Source organism: Lutra lutra, chromosome 4 (assembly GCF_902655055.1).
Source record: "Lutra lutra chromosome 4, mLutLut1.2, whole genome shotgun sequence".
Lineage (NCBI taxonomy): Eukaryota > Metazoa > Chordata > Mammalia > Carnivora > Mustelidae > Lutra > Lutra lutra.
This window is the reverse complement of record NC_062281.1, coordinates 115,183,464-115,189,499: the sequence shown is the minus strand read 5'-3', so window position 1 is coordinate 115,189,499 and position 6,036 is coordinate 115,183,464. Positions and strand designations below refer to the sequence as shown.

The following is a 6,036-nucleotide window of genomic DNA, read 5'->3' as shown; positions in this document are numbered from 1 at the left end:
CAGACTCTCGGCTCAGTGGGGAGCCTGCTTCCCCCTCTCTCTCTGCCTGCCTCTCCGCCTACTTGTGATCTCTCTCTCCATGTCAAATAAATAAATAAAATCTTTAAAAAAAAGTAGTATCACTACCAAACTAACAGAAATAAAAAGTACGATGAGGAAACAATATAATCAATTGTATGCAAACAAATTAGGTAATTTACAGGAAATGGACAAATTTCTAGAAACAAATTACTGAACTGACTCAAAAGGAAACAGAAAATTTGATATCTATAACAAATAAAGGTTGAATTTTAATTTTAAAACTTCCCACAAAGCCAAGCCCAGAATCAGACAACTTCACTGACAACTTCTGACATTTAAGTATGTGTTAATACCAACCCTTCACAGACTTTTCAAAAAAAGAGGAAAAAGGCAACATTTTCCAATTCATTCTATGAGCCCAGTTACCCTGATACCCAAAACCAAAGATGTCACAAGGAAGAAAAAAAATTAAAAAACTAGCACACATACTTTTATCTGCCAGAGACCCATCAGCGGCGACGGGATGGATGCTCCATTGGAGTCCTGAGCGGAAGCGCCTGCTTACGGCAGTGCGTCAGTGCGTGCTCACGCTCACCAGACGCAAGGGCGCCCAGGCTTCTTGTTCCACCTCACCTTCTCACCCCACTCGGTTCCCTGTGAGCCTCCTCGCTTTTTCGCGTCAGGTGCTGAGAACCCCAGCACCGGTGAACTCTCTGCGTCATGTGGGCCCCAGGAGCCTGTGTGAGAAAGTCAAACTGAGCACTTTCGGCGCTGCAGAGAGCAACTAAGGCGGATCAAGCTCACCATGCCCGCAGGAACAAGAGAGGTCAGGTAGTACCGGCCAGAGGGGGCTTTCGTGGTTATACAGTTTGACTGACAGGCTTATGTGGAGCAGGGAAGACCATGGTGAATACGGCTTAGGAGGAGTATTTGGTTTGCCATAGTATTCCACGCTATACTTGGATATAAACAGTGGTAACAGTCACCGAGGTCTCCATAAAAATCTTGGCTTTAGTCTTAAAGACAGAGAAGAGAATACTCCGTGCATTCCACAAGTTGGTAAACTGGTTGCAGATGCTGGCTTAGCGTGAGTCACAAGTTTTCTATAACTTATACTCAAGAGAGCAACAATGCAAGGTAAATTCATAAAGATTTACCTTTTTTTAAACTTTTTATTTAAACTAGTTTAGTTTACATGTGCACTATTGGTTTCAGGAGTAGAATTTCGTGGTTTACGTTTTGGTTTTGGTTTTGTTTTTTTGAAGTATTCATTCATGCTGCTCTGCATGTTTGTTATGCAGAGATGTCAAAGGGCGCAACAAAAAAAGCACAGGGCAGGGGAAATTAAGGGTTTCACTGGAATTGATTCTGAATAAAAAAAAGAAAGAAAGAGAGAAAGAAACAGAGGCCCCTTAATTGTTGCTGAAAACAGACTCCCGTGATGTAAATGACTGTATCCAACAAGTTGTGGAACTTCTACAGGAATGGGATATTGTACCTGTGGATGCCACTTATTAAGCAAAAGAACTGTAGGTGCTAGAAAAGAAACCTTAAGCTGGCAAAAACAGATGCAGAAATATTACCAGTATTGAAAATTAATAAAATGGAAATACGGTGGGTGCAAGTTTTAGCAGAAGGCTGGGAAACCCCACTGAATGGCTTTATGAGAGAGAGGGTCCTTGTAATGGGGGTCCTTGCAGTGCCTTCATTTTCATTGTCTTATGGATGGAGGTATCATTAACTGGGCATTGCCTATGGTTCTGACAACTAGTCAGGAAGGTAAGAGGCTGGATGACTGGTCTGCATTTGTTCTGATGTACGAGGGCCACTGTATAGATATTCTTCACAAGCTAAAGTTTGTTGAGCACAGAAAAGAGGGTTGTGGTGCCAGACAATGTGAACAACATGCAAGAACCACCCTTACATTAAGATGGTTATGGAACAGGGAGATTGGCTGACCGGAGATCTTTAAGCCTTGAAATGAATTTATTGGAATGATGGTTTTGATGAGCATCGTTTTACTCCTATTGAGCTACAGCTGATACCTAAAAATATGAATGCCGGGGCTGTCATTGCATTTCAATTATGCAACCCAGTGCGTGCTAGGTTGGGTGTAACCTTATGTTCCAGACAGGCTCTATTAATTCAGGATACCTATAAGCAACTTCTGGAGGGAGGCTATAGGCATCCTGTCCTTCTTCTTCCCCCTCTTGGTACCTAGACAAAGAACAGTGGTGTTCCTTTGATGTGGTGTATGAGCAGGATTCTTCAGCACTAGAGGAAGGAGTTCTATATCCTAACACAATAGTAGTGGCCATCTTCCCACCTCCCACTATGTATGTAGGACCAACTGGAGTCCAGTGGTATTAGAGACCATGGATGATTGCAGGAGACAATGTTAACATTGTTGGACAAGAGCCTACTGGCATGTCTCATTCAGAAACAGGGACGGATCTTTATGAGCCAATTTATGGCGCCAAAGTGCTGATAGTGGCCTCTGACCTAATCATCTTGAAAATAGTACCCTTCTAAGTTGCAGGGTACAAGAAAAAGAAGTGTATGGACTACTATGACCCTGAACACCAATAAGACTTTGAATTTATTTCAGGAACTTGAATGTGCAAACTTGCCGAAGAAGGCCAGAAACCTCCTGAAGGTTTCATGGCTCCCAAGACCTAGACTGTGATGAAGTAATACTACAAATCCTTAGAGAAAACTTAAGCTGTTAACCCAGTCACATCACCTTTGACACTTCACTGAATAACAAGAGGGGACCACAAGTATCTTCAACACTGCTTATAGGTAACATTTCTATAATAAAATTTTAAAATCCTGTCTTTTTATATTATGCTTCTACCTCATGATTTTTTTCAAGCTGTTATATTAGTTATAACCAATTATATATATATTGAATTTCACTTTTCATCCCCTGAAAATAGGAAGAAAAGTCCACTAAATAGTAAATTTGGCTAGAACTTGTTCATTGAATTTTATAAGACACCTCTAACAATTAGATTATTTTTCTATGTTAAAAATATAATCTGGTTTTTTTCTTCTTTCTGATCAACTATTGATCTTCAGCTGTTATAATCTAAAGTATTCGTATGATCTGAGATAAGCCCCGAATGAAATTTTTTATTCAATAAAATTAAACTTTTTGGCTTCTTAGAAAAGACAGAAGGGAGGGAAGGAAGAAGGAAGAAAACAAAGATCAATATCCCCTATGAATATAGATGCAAATCCTCCACAAAATACTAGCAAACTAAATACAGCAATAAATGAGAAGAATTATATACCATAACCAAGTAGGATGTATCCTAAGAATGAAAGGCTGTTTTAACATCAAAATCAATTAATGTAATACATCACATTAATATCATAAAGACTGAGACTTGAGGTCCCATTAAGTTGAAAAGGTTTTCCTTTTCCTATTTGGTTCTATCTCCACAAATCTTTCCAATAATTCCCATTCTCTAATTTATATCTTTCCGTTCCTTGAAACCAAAGAATCTTTGAATAAGAATCAAGATATTTGTCCCTCTTTAGTCGCTCAAACTCAAAATATCCCTGTGATAGAAATGTTTCAGTAACAAGTGACAAAAAATGAAATAAAATACAAAGCTCTAAATGCAAAGTAACTTAAACAATAAAGGGAATATTGACTTATATAATAGCAAAGTCCAAATGAGGCTTGATCTTATACCTCAGATGAGATCTCCAAGGACCTTCTTTCTTATATTCTCTCTATTTTGCTCCTCTGTTTGCTATTTCCCCCATCCTGCCCCAGTGGCCCTCTGGGAGTTCCAGGTTCTTCTGGGAATTTCAGCAAAATGTTTGCAGCAATTCCAGACGTCATATCCTCATAGGAAAACACTCAGGAAAGTTAGAGTCTCTTACAGTAGCTGCTGTACATGTACTGGCAATCAGTTCCTTTCACTGATAATTGGAACTCATGTCCTTCCCTGATCCAGTCACTGTGACAAGGTTACAGTACTCTCTCTGATTGGATTTTAGACAGGAAAGATCCACCACAAAGTAGGGCTTGCATTCATTCTCCCCAAACTGCAAGGCTGAGAAAATGGAGGGAGCAAATTTCTTCTCCAAGTATAAAAATATTCTTGGTTGCATCAAACAAACAAACAAAAAACCCAAGTGGGAGAGAGATAAAATAGAAGCCAGAAAGACAATTAAAAAATACTCTTCAAAATGGTATCAAAATCTTTCTATGCAGACCAGAAATTTCAAAAATTATTTCCAATTACTTTTCACCTTTGAATCAATAAAAAAAGTTATTATCAGAATAAAGTCTTCCAGGCTAAAACAAAAAAGAAAGAAAGAAAAATAGTATTTTATATTTTCCTCTAGTGCATGATGGAGCAAAGGCTTGAAATTGTGGTGATGAATGTTACCATGCAAAGTCAGTGCACTGAATATATCATCTATTCCCATCTTTCATTCAAATTCCTTGCATATATAGTAGGGGTCACTCAGAAGCACTTACGTTAATCAAAAAAGAAAAACTGGTGTTGCATGCTGCAAACAGCCTCTATTCCTGGATGAATAAATAAAACTTAACGTTGCTTGCCTTCCTTTATATAGCCAATATCCTGCAGGTATTTTAAGGAAATAGTGTTCCTAAGACAGCTACAGAAAAATATTAATGAAAATATGGTGATGCATCTTATTAGTCTATGAAAAGATAGTTTTTGCATTTTCAAATTAGTAGAATATTTAAAGCTACCTCCAAATAAGTACATTAATGAAATTGCTTTGTTACTTAAAAGGGAAAAGGAATACAATTATGAATTACACCCTTATCTTCATTTTCTCTCTTCAAATACACAAAGTATTTATACTTGCCTCCAGTATGCAATCAAATGAACAGAAAATCCCATGTTTGTAAAACCACAGACTATATAAAAATAGGTTTGACTTTTCAATCATATTACAGTCAAGTTTGTCATTAACAATTACATTAAAATATACAATCATGGCATTTTTGTTAGCTAAAGTATGATATGAAAAACATTATATGCCAGTCTTCAATTTTGTATTTATAAGTGAGGTCCTAAATCAAGAGGATTAAGGGTAATGTACATTGCTATAAATATTCTATAATATTTTCTTTCAAATCTAGAATTGATGTAAGTATATTTTAATTCATCATTTATATGAGTTTTTCAATTTTATTTTTAAAAATAGGCTCATTTAAAACACAAATTTTATTATTCTTTTAAAAGGTAAAACTAAATGCTACAATCCTCCTCCCCCTATTAGTTGAATGCACATTTCAAACTTATTTTCCCTATGCTTTAGAGGAAAAAAATATAATACCTGAGGTTTAAAGAATTCTGCCTATTTAAATTCAGTTTTAAAATTACTTGGCTTGAGCTATGAAATGTTATTGATTCTTTGAACAATAGTATTTTACTCAAGGGAAGAATAAATGTGATCCACCAAGGCTCTGCATACAGAACATAGAAAAACCAGCTCAGGAAAAAACTGATAACAAAATTATTACGTTAATAAAAATTATTAGGCAATCCTAATTTTTGAGTTCATATTACCAAGTAAACAAATAATTGACTAAAGTTTACACCTTTCCTTATTCTGAAGTTGTAAATATAGTCTCATAATTTCCTCCAAAACATTTTAAGCTATTGCTATCACAATTAGATCTTTAATCCACACAGAATTACTTATGGTGTTTGGTTAGAGACAGAGCTTCTCAATTTTTTTTCTCTATCTATTTTATTGATAACCAAAGGTCTGAACACTAATCAATAGCCCATCCTTCACTGGTAGGCAGTGCTGCCTCTGCCATATATCAGGCTTCCATCTGTGCATTGATCTATTTCAATTCTCTGTTCAATTCCATTGGACTATTTATCTTTCCTAGAACAATGCACAGTGCTTTTGTTGTTCATAGCTTTATATTATTTATAGTTTATAATAAGTATTTGTATATAGTAAAGAGATCTCATTATATTATATTTGTTCAAAATTATCTTGGCT

The 6,036-nt window shown here is 36.3% G+C and overlaps 1 pseudogene; it reads left to right on the top strand.

Moving 5' to 3' along the window:
* The first annotated feature begins 548 nt into the window (after positions 1-548).
* Positions 549-2,742, top strand: LOC125097354 (bifunctional 3'-phosphoadenosine 5'-phosphosulfate synthase 1-like; annotated as a pseudogene).
* The last annotated feature ends 3,294 nt before the right edge of the window (positions 2,743-6,036 follow it).